Source organism: Colobus angolensis, unplaced genomic scaffold (assembly GCF_000951035.1).
Source record: "Colobus angolensis palliatus isolate OR3802 unplaced genomic scaffold, Cang.pa_1.0 Scaffold256, whole genome shotgun sequence".
Classification (NCBI taxonomy): Eukaryota; Metazoa; Chordata; class Mammalia; order Primates; family Cercopithecidae; genus Colobus; species Colobus angolensis.
In genome coordinates, this window is record NW_012115777.1 from 4,528,302 (window position 1) to 4,549,925 (window position 21,624).

The following is a 21,624-nucleotide window of genomic DNA, read 5'->3' on the forward strand; positions in this document are numbered from 1 at the left end:
AGAAAAGAAAAGAAAAGAAAAGAAAAGAAAAGAAAAGAAAAGAGGAGAGGAGAGGAGAGGAGAGGAGAGGAGAGAAGAGAAGAGAAGAGAAGAGAAGAGAAGAGAAGAGAAGAGAAGAGAAGAGAAAAGAGAAAAGAAAAGAAAAAAGAAAAGAAAAGAAAAGGGAGGGGAGGGGAGGGGAGGAGAGAGGAGGAGGAGGGGAGAGGAGAGGAGAGGAGAGGAGAGGAAAGAAGAGAAGCCTTACATGGAAGGAACATCATGCCCAGAAAAAACAAATCTCGATACTAATCATAGGCCCACATATTTTAAAAATTCAATTCACATAATTAGCAATGATATAAATAATATATGGATATAGCTAGGTTTAGGTGTCACGAGTGACATACTGGTGTGAGACTGGATGAGGAGATGATGTCTATTCCTCCTTTTTCAGAAACACAGGAAGCTGTTTATAGCCACTGAAAAAAAGGCTAAATAATGATAGTTCACACAACCAACACTCAAATATTCATTGCCAGTTATACTGCTATTTGAGGAAAAAGAGGAGATTCGTTTTTCTCGCTTTTTAAATATTAAATGCCTGAGAGCTTTTGTTATATCTGTTAAATTCTTAGTATATGCCAGGAGATGTTCTAAGTGCTTTGAATGTATCAATTTATTTAAGTCTCATAATAATCTTATAAGGTAGGTATCATTATTGTTTCTGCTTTTCAGAAGAGGAACTCAGCACAGAGCAGTTATAAAACTTGCCCAAGATCACACACTTCATTAGAGGAAAAGCGAAGATTTCAATTCAGAACTTTAACTAACATACTCTACTGGCTAATAAGATAAACAAAAACAACATACACTTGTACCCAACTGTTTCAAAAAACATTTACGACAGGCCTACTACATGCCATGGATATGTTATACATATATCATAGGTACGATATGCACAAAATAACAAAGCTTTAAAGACACTAGATTTAAACTGAAGTTCACTAGTCAGTGTCTTAGTCCCTTTGGGCTGATATAATAAAATACCATAAACTGGGTGGCTTATAAACAACACAAATTTTCTTCTCACTGTTCTGGAAGCTGGAAAGTCCAAGGTCAAGCCACTGTCAGACTCAGCGTCGGGTGAGGGCCTATTTTCTGGTTCGCTGATGGTGATGGTGCCTTCTAGCTGTGCCCTCCCATGGTGGAAGGGGCAAGATAGCTCTCTGGGGTCTCTTTTATGAAGGCACTAATCCCATTTATGATGGCCCTACTTTTATGACTCCCCATGACCTAATCACCTCCCAAAGGTCACAACTTCTAACACCATCACATTGGTGATTAGGTTTCAACATATGAATTTGGAGGGGGGGACGGGGGAGATACACAAACATTCAAACCACAGCACTCAGTCTCAAATAATTAATAACATCAAGTTATCATAATTACTTGACTCAGGTGTTTTTGGGACTGGAGGCAGGGAGCAAGCAAGGCTTAGAAGAGTAATCTACCACTATCAAAAATAATATTGCTCATCAGGAAGAAGAAAGTTCTGGGAAACATCTGGCTAATCTTTTTGGAAAACAGGTTCTGAGGAAATTCTTTTTTTTTTTTTGAGACGGAGTCTCGTTCCACTGATTATGCAATCCTGGCTACAGTAAGTACCTACTATTTTCAATGGGGATTTCCTTCCATGAACACATGACTGACTCAGTTCTTGGGCATAACTGGGGCTAACACAAACCAAAATAGCAGCAGGCCTCATCCCAAAGAAACTGCAACATAAACTTATGCCTCAAGAATTATTTTCCAGATGCTGTAGATGTTCCTGTAAGGGTTCCTTTGGTTTCTAAGGTACAAAGATGGACAATTCCTCAGATGGCCTCAGGAGACGGCTCTTAGATCTGCACTGGGCAGAACCCTGGGATTAACAAGGTGAGTGATATCTATCACTTTTGGATTCCAAGGAAGGAAAGACAAAATGGTATGAGGAACCTTACAACACTTAAAAACGACAAGGGGGCCGGGCGCGGTGGCTCAAGCCTGTAATCCCAGCACTTTGGGAGGCCGAGACGGGTGGATCACGAGGTCAGGAGTTCGAGACCATCCTGGCTAACACGGTGAAACCCCATCTCTACTAAAAAATACAAAAAACTAGCCGGGCGAGGTGGCAGGCGCCTGTAGTCCCAGCTACTCAGGAGGCTGAGGCAGGAGAATGGCGGAAACCCGGGAGGTGGAGCTTGCAGTGAGCTGAGATCCGGCCACTGCACTCCAGCCTGGGCGACAGAGCGAAAAAAAAAAAAAAAAAAAAAAACGACAAGGGTACTTAGGTGGAGAGGAGCTGTTTGTTTTTTTCTGGTCTTTTTGACCAGGATTGATCCTCTTTTATCTCCTTTCTATCCCGCAGTTCCCGCTCGCCTGCATCTTAGGTATACGGAAGTCTCTCACGTTGTCCCGTGGTTGTGCAAAGGCCCAGAATCAATTATTCCCTGCCCTCTCCTATCATCAATAGAATTGTTCAGCCCAGAAGCATTCCTTTCCCTCCTCACCATGCCCTCCTCTTATTCCTTAAAGTGGCTGAAGTCAAATATAAAGGGGGAAAGGAAATACGATTAAACTAAAGCATAATCAATTAATCTCCAGTTGGTAATATGAGAAGAGATAATTAGGGAAAGAGCTTTCCTACTGTTTTCCTTAAACCACAGTGCCATCCCCAGGGCCAGGGTAATCAGGAGGGGCAGGTTAGGCAGCTGGGGCACAAATGTATGGGAGTTTCGCTCTCACGTGCTAGCGCTGTGCCTGCATGACCCTGAGCGATGCCTCCTTCTGCTTCGTGCCCTCCTGCATGACTCACTTGCTTTATTCTACAGGCTCTGTGCCATCTTGGTAAAGATGGTCCCAGGGGACAAGAAGGAAAAACTTCAGCTGCTCTCAAGTCATTGCCTATGGAGAAAAAGCCATTGGTTCTACCCTCCTTTCTAATTTCTCACTAATTTCTAATTTAATTTGACTTAAAACTCAAATGCTTTGCTGGTGCCTGACCAACTCTCCTACATGAAACAGGAACAAATGGTGGAGAGTAAGGACACCTTCTGGCCCCAAGGCCTCAGAATGGATTAGGCATTCGTTAGCTATTCCTGGGGCATGGCACGCAGGGGGCCTGGACACCAGTACTATTGCAGGCACAGGACCCTGTGGGCATCAGGATGCCAACCCCTCGCCCTCACCCAAGGACCACCACTCTCTCCATCAGTTTTTCTTTTTGAACAAAGAATAAATACATGGCTATTTTACCCATCTTAAATGAAACAGTCTTCTTCTGATCCCTCTCCACCCATTGATGATATTTCCTTTTGCAGCAGAACTCCTTTCAAGAATTGTCTACACTTGCTTTCATTTTCTCACTTTCCATTCTCTATCAAGCTCATTTCTGCCATGCTTTTACACCTACCATCTAATCAAACTACTCTTATCGAGGTCACTAATCACCTTCACCTTGCTAAATATAAGGGTCAGTTTGTCACTCCTTCCTCCTGATCTACTTTCTTCACTGTCTTCCAGGACACAGCACTTTTTCCTGGTTTTCCCCCTGCTTTACTGGGGTTCCTTCTCAGTCTCCTCTGCTCTAGGAATTTTTAATATTTGAATATCCCAGGTATCAATCATTAGTCCTCTCCTCTTCTCCATTTCTATCCACAGCCTTGGGGATCTCATCCAGTCTCATAACTTGGAAATACCAACGTGGGTCATTTGGAAGTCGTTATGTAGAACAGTCCTGTGCACTACAGGATGCCTGGCATCTCCGCCACCACCCATCCACTAAATGCCAGCAACAGCCTTCCTATCATTGCAACAACCAAAAATTCCCTCATCAATTTCCCAAACAGCCCTGATGGCAGAATCACTCCTGCTTAGAAACACTACTTAGAAATAAGGTCTACGCTCCTGTAGGTATAGCTTTATTCTACAGTTTGATCAGTAGAAGTGTTAACGACATATTGAAAAGCACAAAATTCCATCTTGAGTGTGGATTTAAAATTTATTCAAGAATATCCTCATATATCCATTGGTTCTCAGCCCATATAATCCTTATCCTAACACGTCGATGAGCTTGGATTTCTTGTGAGAAAAGGATGGTGTTGTGATAGACGGCAGCTAAGCATCCTGTAACTTGAAACTTGGGAATGCTGCTCTAGAAATCCATTTTGTGGTAAGAAAAAAGATGGGGAACCAGTATGCAAGAAAAAACACTGGACTGATTTGGAAGTCAAAAGATCTGGGTTGTAATTCAGGCTCTGTGAATATACAGATATAGCTGCTCATTTGGCAGAGCTTTATCTACTGGCTATGCACCAGGACCACCAAGATGAATAAACGAGTGACGTGACCTAGAAGGGAAGGCTAGAGGGAGCATATCAGTCTCTAACTGTGTCTTGATTCCTCTAACTTCAAATCCGAATCTCCAAAGTACCTTCCAAGTGAAAAAGAAAATTAAGATTCTATGCCTCAAATCTGAATCTCCAAGGTACCTTCCAAGTAAAAAAGAAAATTAAGATTCTATGCAGATGCTTGCAATATGCCTCGTACAGCACACAGAAAACACAAACAGAAGCAGACACTATGGTACCAGAGAGCTGAGGTCAAGCCACTCATATGACATTATTTTATGTTCAAATTAGAACACAAATATTACTATAAGAAATTACTGTTATTAATGTAAAAATCACTGCATTTCTACTTCTTAATATAAGAAAGATTTAGAGTATACACTCAAACGATCCTCTGGAGCAAAATGGAATAGAAATGACAATATCAGCCTGTTTTTCTGAAAGCATTATTAGTTGTACCAAAAATAATGTGATCTTTAATCACCGTATCCCTTACATAATTCCCACTCCAATAGGGCAAATTTGCAAAGAATTTACACAGTAAAATTGTCTAGTAGCTATAGCAGCTCACAGGAGAACATGCTAAAGGGGATGGAACAACATTATGTCAACTGGCTGGAAACAGTATAGCTTCTAATATCTATCTATATCTAACATTTAAGTGAGAATTATTTTATTTTATTTATTTTATTTTTGAGATGGAGTCTTGCTCTGTTGCCCAGGCTGGAGTCTAGTGGCTATCTCGCCTCACTGCAAACTCTGTCTCCCGGATTCACGCCATTCTCCTGCCTCAGCCTCCCGAGTAGCTGGGACTACAGGCGCCCGCCACCACGCCCAGCTAATTTTTTTTTTTTTTAGTAGAGACGGGGTTTCACCGTGTTAGCCAGGATGGTCTCGATCTCCTGACCTCATGATCTGCCCACCTTGGCCTCCCAAAGTGCTGGGATTACAGGAGTAAGCCACTGCGCCCGGTGTGAGAACATTTTAAAGTAATATCCTTTTGAAGAATGAGGATGTATTAAATATATAAAGTCTTGAGATGATAAAGAAATGATCAGGAATAAAAAATGTAATTTTCTACTTACACAGATGTGAGGTTTAGGTTACTCCAAATTGTTAATACTTCTGCTTATCCTCCAACTAGAACTTTATGTACTTATATAAATAATTTTGATCCTTTCAATTACCATATGGCCCAGTGCCACTAAAAGGCTGTTTCTATTAAACTACAGTAAGAATGCTGCTTTTAAGTCAGCCATCCCCTGCCCACACTCAGCTGTACTTGCTTTTCCCCAAACACACTATGCCCCTGTTCCTTTCTGGGCTTTGCAGAGGCTACTTCCTGTGAAAGTAGGCCTCTCTAAAGACCCACTCACCTCTACAAACTCCGGTACACTGACATCAAACAAGAAGCCCTCCTGAACCTCTGCAGTTGAAGGAGCTCCTTCCGCGCTCCCAGGCACCTTCTTCACTCTGCTCTTGCAATATATACAACATGACTATTACCACTTACTACCTACCCGTCCTTCCACTAGATGCTGTAAGCCTAAAGTCTAGGTAATGCCAGGTGAGTGACAGATTTGCTAGTTAGAACAACTATGAAAGATAATGGTGAAAAGGCTTTGTTCCTTTTACAAAAGATCCAAACTTTGAGGTCTATTACTTCCTCCAGTCTGGTGGTATGTTGAAATTTGATCCCCAGTGTGGCAGTGTTGGGAGGTGGGGCCTAGTGGGAGGTGTCAGGGTCATGGGGGCGGATTCTTCATAAATAGATTAATGCCCTCCCCTGATGGTGAGTGAGTTCTCACTATGAACTCTGCCAGAGCTGGTTGCTGAAAAGAGCCTGGCACCTCTTCCCTCCGGCCAGTCCCTCACTTGCCACCCCCCAAAGTATTTCCCCTCTCCCCATGTGATCTCTGCACACACTAGCTCCCCTTCACTTTCCACCATGAGTGGAAGCAGCCTGAGGCCCTCACCAGATGCCCAATCTTGAACTTTTTGAGACATCAGAATTGTAAGCCAAATAAACCTTTTTTCTTTACAAATTACCTAGTCTCGGGTATTCCTCTATAGCAACCCAAAATGAACTAAGTATTGTTAAACTCAATTTTAATGAGTGAGAACTAAATCCAAGAAAGATGAATGTGACCTCGTTTTTCCCATGTTCCACTATTCCCACACTGTCCCACTCAATGGGCAAAGGCCCTTGTTCTCTGAGCATGCACCATGAGTCAGAAACAAGGCGTATAGCTAGAGTGACTACGGATCCTGGTTCACCTGGAACAGCAATGGTTTAAATGGTTATTCTGGTGTAATTACCAACAGTGCCCTGGTTCACTCTCCCAAGTGTCTGGTTTAAACAACTACCCCTAAGTATAAAAGACTGAAGGTCCACTTATATAAACATATATGTAGGTCATGTCTACAGCGAGACAAGCATTTGGGAAAAACAGTGCTATTTTAATAAAAAGGATGACAGTTATCATTCACTGAATTGTTTACATGCTAAGCCCTTTACATATATAATTTAATCTTCAAACATCTACTAAAGCAGATATCATTATATTCAAGTAAGGAGACTGGAGGTCTTAGAGACCTAAAAGAGATCTTAGAGAAACCAAGTACTCAAGGGCACACAATTAACTAACATGAGAAGCTGACTTGCATCCAGATTAATCATTCCAGATGATATATGGCAATTTCTGAAACTACAGAACACAGACACAGTTCCTTGGGACATCCTGAAGGGATGGGAAGAAGAAAAGATGAGAGATAAGGAGGAAGCCAGGGACCAAGAAGAAATTAAGGTTGCCCTTCCTACAATATGAGTATCTTTTTTCTAACTCCTGGGTCTTTGGTAGGTCTACTAAGCAGGGTGTGTGTGTGTGTGTGTGTGTGTGTGAGTGAGTGTGTGTCTGTGCACATATGCACCCATATTTGTCTTTTAATAAAAACCAATGGAAGAGAAAGGTTTAACGTTTAAAGCTTTAAAGGGCAAAACCGAAGACTACACATTGAAGTAGATGACAAAGACAGATGAAAAGCCATTCAACTGATACAGAAGGAAGATCACAGGGAAACTGTCACAAGTATTGAAATTGGAGGTTCAAGACAAGTTTTCCTAAAATTTCTAAGGAGCAAGTATAGCCTAGCTGAAGTCTGGGAGAAAGTAAAAGAAAGTAGGGGAGAGAGAGACAGGGCATTAGCTGATATAATATGGTATTATGTCGCAATAAAAGCTGTATTTTTCCCATCTGATATCAACCTTAACATGGTGAGACTGTATGTTCTTCAAAGGCAGAAACAATGGATTTCATCTTATTTTAATATTATAACTTTCACAAAGCTCACTTTAGAGAAAACAAATAGTCTTTGCAAAATTACCTTAGTAGAGCTTAAAAACAAACAAAAAAAAGATTTTATATTCTAACCTTGTCTTATTTTTATATTTTCTCTACTGCGTTCAGGTTAATATAGACACAGTCTCAATATCCAGGTATTAAAACCAGGTCACAGAGAATGACTTGAGTAAGATGACAGTCACTGGTGCAATGAGGAGTAGAATCAGTCACAGTCTCACACCTATCAGGTAATTACACACTGACCCCATTTTTACAAACTCAGCCAAATTAAAGAATGCAAACCAATAATAAATGGTCACCAAACTCTCACCAATTCAATCTGCAATCTAGTAATCATATCTGCCTTTAAGATTAATGTGGCAATTAAACAAATCAATCTGTAAAACAAAACAAAAACCTAGTGTAACACACACACACACACACACACCCCATCCGTAAAAATTTAAAAAGACATAAATACACATGCTATAGGAACACATTTCTTTTTCTGCAGAGAAAACCAAGAAACTGCTAATAATGATTACCTTTGGATAGAGGAAAAACAATGAGAAAAAAGGAAATCTTATTTTTCATTTCATAACTTTCATTTTTTTTTAACTTTGTAAAGACAGGGTCTCCCTTTATTTCCCAGACTGGCCTCAAACCCACGACCTCAGATGATCCTTCTGCCTTGGCCTCCCAAAATGCTGGGATTTTAAGTATGAACCACCTCATTTTATACCTTTAACTTATTGTATTACTTTTTTTCAATAAACACTTTATACAATGACTCATACTTTGATTGTGCTAAAAACCTACTTTCCAGAATTTCAGAAAAGTAGAAGGTACCAGACATGTCATGTCAGAAGAGCTCCCCTTCCTCCTCCTCCTCTTCCTCAGCCTACTCAACATGAAGACCTTTCTGATGATCTACTTCCACTTACTGTATAGTAAATACATTTTCTCTTCCTTATGATTTTCCTAATAACACTGTCTTTTCTCTTACTTTATTGTACAAATACACTATATAATACATATACCATACAATATGTGTTAATTGACTGTGTATGTTATTGGTAGGCCTTCTGGTCAACAACAGGCTATCAGTAGTTAAGTTCCGGGGTAGTCAAGAGTTATACGCAGAGTTCTGACTCCATAGGAGACTGGCACTCCCTAACCCCCATGTTGCGTGCAAGGGTCAATACACTGCTCTTTCTCATTCCCAGAGATGCTGAGCACCACACCTCCAGGAAGCATGATACTGATAATGTAGGCATACATCTCAGTCAAATCATTCATTAATAACAGCTCAGGAGTTCAGTATATTCAGCCCTGCCTAGAGACTGTGACATGCCCCTTGTTATTCAATTCTGTGTATAGTCCAGGCTCAAGAAGTTTTGTTTTTACATTTGAGACAGGGTCTCAGTCTGTCACCCAGTCTTGAGTGCAGAGGTACAATCACAGCTCACTGCAGCCTTGACCTCCCAGGCTCAAGCAATCCTTTCATCCTAGCCTCCCCAGTAGCTGGGACTACAGTCATACACCACCACACCTGGCTAATTTTTGTATTTTTTGTAGAGGTAGGGTTTTGTCATGTTGCCCAGGCTGGTCTCAAACTCCTGGGCTCAAGTGATCCTGTCACCTCAGCCTCCTAAAGTGCTAGGATTACATGCATGAGCCACCACACCTGGCCCCTTGATACATTTATCCTTATGGAAAATGTATTTTTTACTGTAAATATATATGCATTTTTAAAGGAATATAATGAAATCACAGACATCAGGTCAACCTTAGATTTTTTTAAAAATATAATCTGTATTAAAATTTCTGATTATTAATATGGTACATACTTGCTTTACATAATCTGTATTTTAAATGAACACAGTAATGATTTTCCTATAGTTCTACCACTTGGAGAAAATCATCATTAACACTGTAGTATGTTTTCTCCTAGGTTTTTATCCCCCCATATAGTTTTTTTTAATTTTATTTATTTATTTTTTGAGACTGAGTTTCACTCTTATTGCCCAGGCTGGAGTGCAATGGCACGATCTTGGCTCACCACAACCTCTGCCTCCCAGGTTCAAGTGATTCTCCTGCCTCCGCCTCCCGAGTAGCTGGGATTAGAGGTATGCGCCACGATGCCCGGCTAATTACATATTTTTTAGTAGAGACGGGGTTTCTCTATGTTGGTCAGGCTGGTCTCGAACTCCTGACCTCAAGTGATCCGCTCGCCTCGGCCTCCCAAAGTGTTGGGATTACAGGCATGAGCCACCGCGCCCAACAGTTTTTGTTTCTTTTTTTAAAGGTTATAATATATTATGTCCTGATAATGTCACTTTTCAGGTTATCATTTTTACATTTCATTAAAGAGTTTAAAAAATCTATAGATAAGCAGGTAGATAAACTCTTTTATTGGCTGCATAATAGTCTGCCTTCTAGTTGCACTGCATGCACATTCTTATCTTACTTCTCCCACTGCCAAAATTGGGAATTACAGAGGTCTGCAATATCCCTGATGAACACAGATGCGAAAATCCTCAACTAAACATGAGCCCACTGAACTCAACAGCACATCAAAAAGATAATCCATTATGATCAAATGGGTTTTATATCAGGCATGCAAGGATGGTTCAACATATGCAAATCAACAAATGTAATACATCACCTAAACAGAATCAAGGATAAAAACCATATGATCATCTCAATAGACACAGAAACAGCATTTGATAAAATTTAACATCCCTTCATGATAAAAACATCAACTAGGCACAGAAGGAACACACCATACACGGGGAAAGGACACACTCTTCAATATATGGTACTGAGAAATTAAATAGCTGAATGTAGATGAATGAAACTGGATCCCTGTCACCATATATAAAAATCAACTATGGATGAATGAGTTACATTTATGTATATGTTATTTATATGTGTGTCATGTGTATGTTTTTGAATCTGCAATAATACAACATGCTAAAATTAATAATGGTCATGTACTATAAACCCACAGCTAACATCATACTAAATGAGGAAAATTGAAAGCATTTTCTCCCAAAAACTGGAACAAGACAAGGATGCCTACTTTCACCACTCCTATTCAACATAGTACTGGAGGTTCTAGCCAGAGAAATAAGGCAAGAGAAATAAATAAAATACATCCAAGGGTGTGCATGGTGGCTCACAACTGTAATCCCAGCACTTTGGGAGGCCAAGGCAGGTGGATAGCTTGACCTCAGGAGTTCAAGACTAGCTGAGCAACATGGCAGAACCCCGTCTCTGCAAAAAATACAAAAATTAGCCAGGTGTGGTAGCACACCCCTGTGGTGCCAGATACTCAGGAATCTGAGGTAGGAGGATTGCTTGAGCCCCAGAGGCCAAGACTGCAGTAAGCTCTGAGTGTGCCACTGCACTCTAGCCTGGATGAGAGCAAGACTCTGTCTCAAAAAAATAATAAAAAAGAAAAAAAGAAATAAAAGGACAAATTAAAAAATTACAAAAGGGGAAGCCAACTTATCCTTATTTGCTGATATTATCTTATATCTAGAAAAACCTAAAGACTCCACCAAAACTCTTCAGATTTGATAAATGATTCATGAACTTACAGGATACAAGATCATTGTACAAAAACAAAGAGTGTTTCTACACATCAATAATGATTGAACTGAGGAAGAAATCAAGAAGTCAAACCTCATGTACAACAGCAAAAAACAAAATACCTAGAAATAAATTTAACCAAGGAGGTGAAAGATCTCTATGAGGAAAACGATAAAAACTGAGGATGACCCAAACAAAAACATCCCATGCTCATGGATGGGAAGAATTATTATCATTAAAATGCCCATACTGCCCAAAGCAATCTACAGAGTCAGTGCAATCCCTATAGAAATACCAACATCATTTTTCACAGAACTAGAAAAAACAATCCTAAAACTCTTCTGTAACCAAGGAAGAGCTTAAATAGCTAAAGTAATCCTCAGTAAAAAGAACAAAGCTGAAGACATCACATTAACTGACTTCAAAACATACTACAAAGTCATACTAACCAAAACAGCATGGTACTGGTATAAAACCAGACACACAGATCAATGGAACAGAATAGAGAACCCAGAAGTAAAGCCACATATTTGCAGCCAGCTAATCTTTGACAAAGCCAACAAGGACATACACGGGTAAAGGACACCCTCTTCAATATATGGTGCTGGGAAATTAACCAAATGTAGATGAATGAAACTGGACCCCTATCTGTCACCATATATAAAAATCAACTCTAAATGAATGAGTTCCATTTATGTATAGGTTATTTATATTAGTGTCATGTATATGTTTTTGAATCTTCAATAATATAATGTGCTAAATATATATTTTTTGTTAAGTATTAAAAATGAACAAATCGTTAAGCCTACATCAATGTGTATTCTTTTTTAAAATGTCCACTAAGGGTCACAAACAAATTTTTTAAATTAGGTACTGATTTTTCTTAATTTTTTTGAGACAGAGTTTCGCTCTGTTGCTCAGGCTGGAGTGCAATGGCATGATCTCTGCTCACTGCAACCTCCACCTCCAGGGTTCAAGTGATTCTCCTGCCTCAGCCTCCTGAGTAGCTGAAATTACAGGTGCACACCACCACACTTGGTTAATTTTTTGTATTTTTAGTAGAGATGGGGTTTCACCATGTTGGTCAGGCTGGTCTCAATCTCCTGACCTCGTGATCCATCCGACTTGGCCTCCCAAAGTGCTGGGATTACAGGCGTGAACCACTGCGCCTGGCCAATAATTTTTTATATAATATCGGTATTAACTCTATTTGGTTTTTGTTTGTTTTTGAGACTGAGTTTCACTCTTTCACCCAGGCTAGAGTGCAGTGATGCAATCTCAGCTCACTGTACCCTCCACCCAGCGGGTTCAAGCAATTCTCCTGCTTCAGCCTCCCAATTAGCTGGGATTATACGCACCCGCCACCATGCCCGGCTAATTTTTATATTTTTACTAGAGACAGGGTTTTGCCATATTGGCCAGGCTGGTGATCTACCCGCCTTGGCCTTCCAAAGTGCTGGGATTACAGGCATGAGCCACTGTGCCCAACCAACTCTATTTGTTATATATTGTAATTATATACTATGTCATACAGTCATGCACTGCATAACAATGTTTTAGTCAATGACGGACCACATATAGCCCCATTAGATTACACTGGATCTGAAAAATTCCTATTGGCCTAGTGATGGCGTAGCCATCATAGCATTGCAGTACAATGCATTCATTACTCAAGTGTCTCTGGTGATGCTGGTGTAAGCAAACTCATTGCACTGCCAGTCTTGGAAGATGACAGCACTGACAATAATGTACAATGCATAATATTTGAAAATGATAATAAATGACTATGTTTCCAGTTTGTGTATTTACTATACCCTTAATCCATACTTTAAGGGGTATTTCTACCTTTTTTTTTTAAGTTAACTGTAAAAACCTCAGGCAGGTCCTTCAGGACATATTCCAGAAGAAGGCATTGTTATCATAGGCGATGACAGCTCTATGTGTGTTATGGCCCCTGAAGACCTTCCAATACAAGATGTGGAGGTGAAAAGTGATATTGGTAATCTTGACCCTGTGCAGGCCTAGGCTAAAATGTGTGTTTGTGTCTTAGTTTTTAACAAGAAAGTTTGAAAAGAAATAATTTTAAAACTAGAAAAAAGCTTATGGAACAGGAACATAAATAAAACATTTGCACAGCTGTACGATGTATTTGTAATTTAAGCTAAGTGTTATTACAAAAGAATCAAAAAGTTAAAATTTAAAAGTTCATAAAGTAAAAAAGTTACATAGTAAGCTAAGGTTAATTTCATATTAAAGAATAAAAATTATTAATAGGCAGGGCACAGTGGATAAAAAATTTTAATTTTTAAAAATTAAAAATAGGCCTGTTATCCCACCTCTGAGGAAGGTGGATTGCTTGAGCCCAGGATTTCGACACCAGCCTGGGCAACATAGTGAGACCTTGTTTCTACAAAAAAAAAAAAAAAAAAAAAATTAGCTGGGTATGGTGGAATGTACTTTTAAAACATTAAAAATTAGCTGGGTGTGGTGAAAGGCACTTGTAGTCCCAGCTACTTGATAGGTTGAAGCAGGCGGATCACTTGAGCCCAGGAGGTCAAGGCTTCAGTGAGCTGTGACAATGCCACTGCACTCCAGTCTGGGTGACAGAGACCCTAGTCTCAAAAAAAAGAAAAAAAAAAAAAAAAGAAAGAAATTTAAAAATAAATGTGCAGCTTAAGTACACGGTGTTTACAAAGTCTACAGAAGAGTGCAATAATGTCCTAGGCCCTCACATTCACTAAACACTCACTTACTGCCTTACCCAGGGCAACTTCCAGACCTGCAAGCTCCATTCTAGGAAATACCCCATACAGGTGTACCACTTTTAAATCTTTTAAACTGTATTTTTACCATACGTTTTCTATGTTTAGACATGTTTAGATACACAAATATCTACCACTGTATTACAATTGCCTAGAGTATTTAGTACAGTCACATGCTGTAAAGGTTTGTGGCCTAGGAGCCATGGGCTATCATACAGCCTGGGTGTGTAGGAGGCTAATACCATCTAGGTTTGTAGAAGTACACTCTATAATATTCACACCTCAACAACAATCACCTAAAGACACATTTCTCAATGCGTATTCCTGTTAAATGACAGATGACTGTATATTACCAATGTAATTATATATTAATATTATAATGTAATTACATATTATATAAAGAAAAAATCTGAATACACGACTTGAATATTTTCCCCAGGTGACTGCCTTTTTGTGATTTGATATAAGCAAAATTAAATTATTTTAATTTTTAATATCATTACACATATGAATTGTTCTGTTTTAATCTTTGCTTCTATGTTTTAGTACATTCTTTCTCCCAAGCCCAAGATCAGATATTCATATACACTCTTTTCTAGTATATGCATCACTACATTTTTACATTCATTATTTGCAGTGGCACTTTTATCAATACAACATTCTTCTGAGCTTTCCATTCTGCTCCAAGTATTTGTCTATTTTATCAACATCATACCATTTTCAAATTAATATCTAGCATTACAACTTTCCCTTCATTATTCTTGTTTACTGTATAAACATTTCTTGGCTCTTATATATTCTATAAAAATGTAAAACAATTCTGAATCACTGATCTATGAGAAATTCCTGAGATTTTGCTTGGAGTTATATTCAACTTACAAATCAATATAAAATACTAAAACTAAAGAATTGTCTTCCTATCCAGAAACATGAGTCTCCTCATCATCTTCAGAGCAAAGTTTACTAGTTTCCTTTCTACAGGTCATTTGCGTTTCTTACCAAGTTTAATCCCCGGCATATTTTGTGTTGCTACTATAAACGGGCTTTTTTTCTCATATTTTTAAACTGGTTATCATACACAAAAGATCATGATATTTACATGATTTATAGTGGAACCCTACTAAACTCCATTTTAGTTGATTGCCTTGGGAACTTTTTATTATCTGCAAATAATTTTTAGTCTCCTTTTCAACAGTTCTCTCTGTCACCCAGGGTGGAGTGCAGTGGTATAATCCTCCCACCTCAGCCTCCGGAGTAACTGGAACTACAGGTGGCAATTACTGTGCCCAGCTGATTTTTAAAAATCTTTTTGCAGAGACAGGGTCTTGAACTCCTGTACTCAAGTGATCCTCCTGCCTCAGCCTCCCAAAATGCTGGGATTACAGGTGTTAGCCACTATGTCTGGCCCATCAGTGCTACTTTAGACAGTACTGATAACAGCAAGTATGTTGCTAATTCTAATACAATTTTAGGTCAAATTCACCATTTTAGTACTTTGGCTGAGTTTGACCTGAATGTTGTTTACAAAATTATAGATACTTCCCATAAAATATTAACAGTAATTATCTCTAAACATTGACAGGAGTGAAGTTATTTTCCTTCACATTTTCCCAGTAAACAGATTTCTGATTTTCTTTTTATTAATTAGACTAGCCATGAACTCTCCCTATTTATTTTCCAAGTTTCCTTAAATGAATGGACACACATACATGCCCACACATACTCACTCTTATCACCTTATTTCTCCTAGTGTTCTTTGTTTGAGAATTTTTAACTTCGAATAACTTTGGCTAGCAATCAATATCTTGCAGAAGGCAAGAGAGAATCAAACCTTAAGAAAAGCTTTCTCCCCAGGCGCAGTGGCTCATGCCTGTAATCCCAGCACTCTTGGAGGCTGAGGCGGGCAGATTACGAGGTCAAGAGATCGAGACCATGCTGGTCAACATGGTGTAACCCCATCTCTACTAAAAATACAAAATTAGCCAGGTGTGGTGGTGTATGCCTGTAATCCCAGCTACTTGGGAGGTTGAGGCAGGAGAATCGCTTGAGCCTAGGAGGCGGAGGCTGCGGTGAGCCGAGATTGGGCCACTGCACTCCAGCCTGGGCAACAAGAGTGAGACTCTATTTCAAAAAAAGAAAAAAAAAAAAAAGCTTTCTCTTCAGAAACAATATTCTACAGTCCTTTGTGAAAGATAGGACATCTAAAAATGATGTCTGGATACGAATTTCTCAAAGTAAGCTGACTCCACTAATAAAAATGCCTCATTCTTTTTACTAAAATATATTTGTATTAAGACTGCAGTACAAAACTCCATAACATAAAAATATTAGCAAACTGATAATAGGGAAGTCATAACATTCTCAAGTCAGAGCTTCATAAAAACCAAATTCCAATATTCTTAATATTAGACTTGCACATTAACCAATGGATATGGCAATTTCTTCAATCAGTATCAAATCCTGTTTGTTTCATATTTCATTAGGTAATCATCATGCCAAACCTATCTCAAAATCTGAAAAAACTAGTTTGCGATACATTATCAGAAAATGTCAATCTCAAATATAAACAGTTGAACTTTTCATTTTTATTCTACTAGGGAAGTTTCAAAGCGCTGAAACATGCAAATTGTTACTCATCTTCTAAAAACAGAAATAAAATAATTAGGTCACAATGGATGGCTCCTTTCTTGGCCAAAAAAGGGATGATGAATGCAACTGGAATGTTTATTGTCACTGAAATTCTTCAGGCCTGGATTCCAAGTATGCGTCTTGATGCAGGTTACTATGACAACTTAAACTACAGAAAATGTCACACCCCCTCCTATCAAGTAGTTTTCTCTGCAAGATCATTTCAAGCCTTCTAAAACTTGCATGCACAAATTATCTGTAACAACAATAAACACCTCATTACAAGTTTTATTCAAAAATGCCCCTATCTAAACCTGTAAAAACAGGTATAAGCATATAAAAATAATTCCATTAAATCTACACGGGATAGAAAAACCTGAAAACACACACACTCACATACACATACGTACACATACCCTTTAAAATATAAAATATTGAGAGTATTTTTAAACTACTTTCCATTACCAGAGGCACAGTACATTACTACCATATGTTTCATTCCAGAAACTGGAAAATTACTTGCAAGGCAGTTTTGAACTATTATAGAACTAAGTCCTGTTTATCATCATTTTCCCTTCACTAATGCATCTTATGGGAAGGTACTAGAAAGAGGGGATGAGGGAAGATTACAGTCCTATCTAGAACAGAAAGAGAAGCAAATAATCTGTAAAACTTATTGTTTTACCCAATCTGTCTTTTTACACAAAATATGAGCTTTAAAGTTTCTTTTCACACAGCATAACAAACTTATGATAAACTGTAAATTATTCTCTAATATCACAGGCTCTAAAAGAAAAATAGCTCAAGAGAAGCTGCAGCGTTATGGAAAAAAATTGAGTCAGTAGAAAGATACTCTGACTGCAAAAAATTAACAATTTTAACTAGCTCCATGAAAAAACATTAACACAGTTTTACAGTGTAGCAATTCTGTGACTTCAAAGCTGGTTTTGCTGCCCATCAAAGTTAACATGACTAGAATTGGATGTTTCATTCAGAAAGGTTTAGGGAAGTCCCTCTCCTGTAAACTGGGTTCAGTAGCCACCACAGGCAAACAAGTTTTCTAAGTTTCAGATATAAATATACCTCAATGCTAGGCAGACCCTTCATTTATTTACAACATTTTAAAATAACACTTCATTCAAAAAAGGGAAACAAACCAGTAAGCTAAAGGAGTCTCTTTGTTCTGTAAGTCAAGGATCAAAATTAAAGGCTGCTGACCTAGAGAATATTGAGTGTTTGAGAAGAACCCGCAAAAAATGAAAATTCTTCAGCAGCAAACTCCAAGCAACTCATACAATCCCCACCTGTATTAGTGGATAACTACTAGTGATCCAGAGGAACAAAACAACTAAAATGTTCAAATCCAAATACACAAAATCCCCAAACATTAAGCCTCAACCACAGTTCCTGTTGGTATAACTTACACATAGATTCTCCTTCATAAAAAATAATTAATGTATAAAAGAAAGCTTTATTGCACAGCCTCATCAGTAACGGTAGCCAAAACTAAAATTTAAGTGACTATCAGAAAGAACTTTAGTCAATTGTACTACATAGTACATTTCTTTTTTCTTATGCTTTTCCTTTTTAGGCCATATTACAAAAGGCAGGGCCTTAAACATAGGGTCTGAATAGGCCTTTTTGACTCTCACGTGGAGAGAACAAAATTGCCTCATTAGAACCAGGCTATCTTTTGACTCTCAATATTTGTGGCCTTCTAGTCATGGTTTTTGCTAATGCTGTAAGCAACATACCAGGGTCTACAAAAGGGAAACTGAACTGGTGAGGATATGGATTTGTGGTTTTAGGAGTCCAGTCTCTCCATATAATCTAGCAATTATTAGAAAGCTGTGAAGTTAGTTTTTTATTTCAGGGGGAAATCAGTTTATGTGAGACCTTCAAGATCCAGCATCTAGTTAAAAACGCATGCACATAACTTTTGCAAATGAGAGATTAAGGAATTTATGAGACAGCACGCTGGCTGGTGCCCTCACAGAGTTTATTCACCTGTAAAGTGTGAACAATTTATTCATAAGTGATTTACTCATTACAAACAAGGTCAAATTATTTTCCCTCCTGGGACCAATAAGTAATTTAAATGCTCAAGGGACAAGAGATGACATACAGCAAACATACTAAAACTAAGACGTAATTTAGTTGAATATCCTCACCCAAGGAGATTTTTATGCCCCCCTTGACTTAATGAAGCCAATAATAGACATTATTAAAGAAATGGAAACACAGGCTATAGGATTTTCCAGACTTAACCAAGATTATCATAGAGAAAAGTCTGAAAAACTAGTTAGCCATCAAGATTTTCTAGCCTTTCACTATGAGAAATACTTCTCTGCTTTAAAAGAGGTTGCCAATTTATAGCATTAATAGAACAATGCTCAGAAAGCCCAAGAGTGGTGACACACAGCTTTGAAATATTTTGCTTCAGACTCCAAACTTGAAACCTAAGGCATGTTTTATGATACTTTTAGTGTCGACCCAAATTTGGACCTAGGAATTATACTGCAGTGGCAACAGATACCATCACCAACTATACTTAGTCCTTCTCTAAATAAAGGGCTTACAAATGATGATTCTTGAGTTTACTAATGAACATGACCTATGAAAGTCTCCCTAAACTTTGAAAGATTTTTTTAAAAAGCCATTGAAAGTGCTACTCTTCTAGGATGTAATGTATGTAAGGAGTACACCTCAGCACCACTCACCTCAGCACGCAGGAGTCTCCCAGCCAGTGAGAACGAGGTAGTCTTGAGGAAGGACAGCACCACACAGGTATTCTAGGAGGATCTACACAGGCACCTGCAAAGGTACACAGGGTTCTTACAGTCCTGGCTAATTTTTATTTTAAAAATACTAAACCATTCCATTTTAACATACAATCACCAAAGAGCAAAATACAAGTACATGGCTTCAAATAATTTTCCCAAGAATTTTCCTCCCCTGTCCCCACTCTTCCCCCTTAGCTATTTGAATTGCAGTTCTTGTGGGGTGGGTTTGTTTGGTTTGGTTTCAATTAGCATTTTTGTGCTTTTGAAAAAGGAATTTCAGTTGTTTCTATAAAAGGTCATTTGATTGGCCCATGGAGTTCTAGGAGAGACTTTGTGTCTTCTTTTTCTACTGACACCAGCTCCCTGTGATACCACACTAATTTCTTGAAAGCAGTTTTACATTTGGAAAAATTGCCTAAGGCCAGGGCTAAAATTGAAGTTGAAGGCGATCTCTCAGGTCCTAAAAAAATAAAAACAAAAAATACGCTGCACTTCTCCTTGGTGAGTACAAATTCCTACTACTGACTAACCTAAGAAAGAGGGTAACTTGGCACCGTTTCTTTTGACCATTTTATTGCCTAATGCTGTGAGAATGTGAAACTTTGCCACAACATTAGCTATAAAGAAAGCCCAAGGAAGAAATCTTGGCCACAAGATGGGAATTGATGCAATTCATATGTCTGCCACATTCAGACTATGCCCTTCACAGATGTTTCTGCATTTATTTATAGAAAGATTTACTTTAGCAACAAGACCAGCTTCCATCAACCATTTTTTTTTTAAAAATCTACCCAGACATGAAACTACTTTTATTATGAATAGAAAATGCCACCCCCAAATGTTAAAATCCTTAAATTTCTTAGTCATGAAATAATATGAAATATCAAATTAGAGCACAAGGAGAAAGAGCTGGCAGACCCCAAATCTGATGCAAATGTAAGAAAATATACACATTTCAAACACCACTGAGGAAGGGAGAAGTTAGTCCAAAGTTTCCCCTTTCATAGCTGGGCTCTCCCTGCACAGCTGCTATATCCCTGAATGAAGACTTTGTCTCCAAAGCTGGTTACTACACTCACACTTCATATAACTTAATAGTTGTTATAAAAATGCCAATGGCTTCCTGATTATTTTTTACATAGTGCTACAGTTGTAACACAAAGGTGCATTAGTGCCCGCTTCCAAATCTTAAAAAGAAGGTAGCAGTCACATTAATTTTTTTTCCTAATAAAAATATATAGGTTTAAGCTAGCTAGATATCACAGAATTTCTACTACATCTTCTTATACCAGATATTGGGTTAGAGTCTTCTGGCTTCAAATAGACCTACCTACCTACCTCCTAAAGAAGCTAAAAGAAATACACACATCTGAGGGTGACAGGATTTGGCAAAAGAGCCTGTCTGTGGAAGGTGTCATCCAAAAAGCAATGAAGGGTCAATCCTGCTGGGAAAGAGGACTGGGTGGCAAATTCAAAACCAAGTGAGAAGAGGCTAAATGGACTAACCACCACCCTAATTCCCATCCTTGGGCCTGGGAGCTGTCTGGAGTCTAGCCTGGTTGTCAAAAGTATTCTTATTCACCTAAATCAAAATCTCTTCCTAACCAACTTTTCTTCAGTAAAGCCTCATCTCTCTTTTTAGTTGTGTTTTCAAGAAAAACTTTTGAGAGTGGGAAGTGGATAGCTGAAAATGAGTTTCAAAAGCTGACATATAATTGTTATCATCTTTGTCCATAAAATAAGGTTGTCACTAGAGCCAGAGATTTAAAAGCCAAAAAGATTATGGTGCTTATTCTCTCATATGTAATTCAAACTGACACTAATATATATGCAGAGATTAAAATCTCTCCTTCTTAGATTTTTATAATTGCAAAATTCACTTTGAGATGAGATGAGCGGTGCAGGCAGCAGGAGCAGTTCTGTGGTACCCTGGGAATGTAATGTGCTCAGGATGTCCCCGGGAAATGCCAAGCTTGACAAAAGTCAGGGCTTGGGCTCTTGTGAACCTGCACCCCCTCCCCAGCTCCTGTCGACTCCTACAACCTCCTAACTACTCAGCCCATTTTCACTCTTCACCAGGTCACTGGTGAAGATCCAATCCTACCATCCTACTACTGCTTTTGAAAGTCTCCACAAAAAAGTTCTT

The 21,624-nt window shown here is 38.7% G+C and overlaps 1 protein-coding gene across 1 annotated transcript in view; it reads right to left on the reverse strand.

Annotated features, from left to right (window-relative positions):
• Window positions 1-19,509, reverse strand: part of RASSF8 (Ras association (RalGDS/AF-6) domain family (N-terminal) member 8) — a 79,565-nt gene extending 60,056 nt beyond the window's left edge. Inside the window, exon 1 of the mRNA XM_011946988.1 lies at window positions 19,416-19,509. The gene's annotated coding sequence lies outside the window, so the exon portion shown is untranslated. The remainder of the gene's footprint in view (window positions 1-19,415) is intronic.
• Window positions 19,510-21,624: the final 2,115 nt, after the last annotated feature.